This window comes from Mobula hypostoma (assembly GCF_963921235.1).
Source record: "Mobula hypostoma chromosome 22 unlocalized genomic scaffold, sMobHyp1.1 SUPER_22_unloc_1, whole genome shotgun sequence".
NCBI lineage: Eukaryota > Metazoa > Chordata > Chondrichthyes > Myliobatiformes > Myliobatidae > Mobula > Mobula hypostoma.
This window is the reverse complement of record NW_026948152.1, coordinates 306,891-308,977: the sequence shown is the minus strand read 5'-3', so window position 1 is coordinate 308,977 and position 2,087 is coordinate 306,891.

The following is a 2,087-nucleotide window of genomic DNA, read 5'->3' as shown; positions in this document are numbered from 1 at the left end:
GGAGTATACGTATATGTTCTTAAAAATATCTTCTAGCATTACATTATGTTTGGATATATCAGGAACACAGTTCGGATTATTCTAGTGATGATCACCTTTAAACAAACACTATAATGTAGATGATGCTAATGTATATTAATATGAATATTATGACTTTTAATATTGAGCAACACCAGCTTCCAAGACTGAAATGAATCCAATTAAAGAAATCCCATCCACCAATTTCATGTAATTTAGCAACTTCTTTATAATGTGGTCAGCCAAATTAGTTATATCTTTGGAGTCGTCAAGTATGTAGGAGCAACATTCCTTGCCCACAACTGCACAAGATCTCTCCCTGAACTGCTAGGAGAAGAGCTGTGCCCTACTGGAATGGTACCTTCTGAACTCGAGCTAAAAGCAACTTTTATGGTAAACACATGATAAGATTGGTTAGCTTTGCCATGAATAGAGATGGTTATGTCCACAGCTATAACATGAATAGGGTCAGATGTGTCAATTCTCAAATCATATTGATCAACTTAACATAAGTAACTCAGTGTAAGACGATTTGTGTGGGTTGGCCATTGTGTACTCATATCCCTTGTCAGAATAATGAACGACAGGAAAAGTACTTACATTGTCATCTCTGGAATGCTTAATACAAAGGAAACATACTTGCTGTGGGTCTGCAGGAATGCCTAGCATTGGTGAATACTTTCATAGTCATACTCATAGTCATACTTTATTGATCCCGGGGGAAATTGGTTTTTGTTACAGTTGCACCATAAGTAATTAAATAGTAATAAAACCATAAATAGTTAAATAGTAATATGTAAATTATGCCAGTAAATTATGAAATAAGTCCAGGACCAGCCTATTGGCTCAGGGTGTCTGACCCTCCAAGGGAGGAGTTGTAAAGTTTGATGGCCACAGGCAGGAATGACTTCCTATGACGCTCAGTGTTGCATCTTGGTGGAATGAGTCTCCGGCTGAATGTACTCCTGTGCCCACCCAGTCCATTATGTAGTGAATGGGAGACATTATCCAAGATGGCATGCAACTTGGACAGCATCCTCTTTTCAGACACCACCGTCAGAGAGTCCAGTTCCATCCCCACAACATCACTGGCCTTACGAATGAGTTTGTTGATTCTGTTGGTGTCTGCTACCCTCAGCCTGCTGCCCCAGCACTCAACAGCAAACAATATAGCACTGGCCAGCACAGACTCGTAGAACATCCTCAGCATCGTCCTGCAGATGTTAAAGGACCTCAGTCTCCTCAGGAAATAGAGATGGCTCTGACCCTTCTTGTAGACAGCCTCAGTGTTCTTTGACCAGTCCAGTTTATTGTCAATTCGTATCCCCAGGTATTTGTAATCCTCCACCATGTCCACACTGACCCCCTGGATGGAAACAGGGGTCACCGGTACTTTAGCTCTCCTCAGGTCTACCACCAGCTCCTTAGTCTTTTTCACATTAAGCTGCAGATAATTCTGCTCACACCATGTGACAAAGTTTCCTACCGTAGCCCTGTACTGAGCCTCATCTCCCTTGCTGATGCATCCAACTATGGCAGAAGTCATCTGAAAACTTCTGAAGATGACAAGACTCTGTGCAGTAGTTGAAGTCTGAGGTATAAATGGTGAAGAGAAAGGGAGACAAGACAGTCCCCTGTGAAGCCCCAGTGCTGCTGATCACTCTGTCGGACACATAGTGTTGCAAGCACACGTACTGTGGTCTGCCAGTCAGGTAATCATTGTGGTATGTATTGACATACTCAACAATTCGAATCATTAACAACATCCACATATTCATGTAGCAGCCGTAAGTATACATTATGAGTTGTTTCAACCAGCACATCATGAGTAGGGGGAGTAAGTAAACATATAACAATAATAAACATCAAAATAAAATCCTTAATGTCTAATAATTATATGTATGCTTGAAGTCTTTCCACAGCACTTGTCTTAATCTGGTGTCACTTTAGCTCACTGCAGTGGCTGGCGTGTATCTGCTTACTTTTACCTTCAACCTTGGCTGTTGAATTGGTAATTGATGGTACTTTGTAAGGACCTTCCTACCAAGTCCCAGTGGTTTCTTAACCAG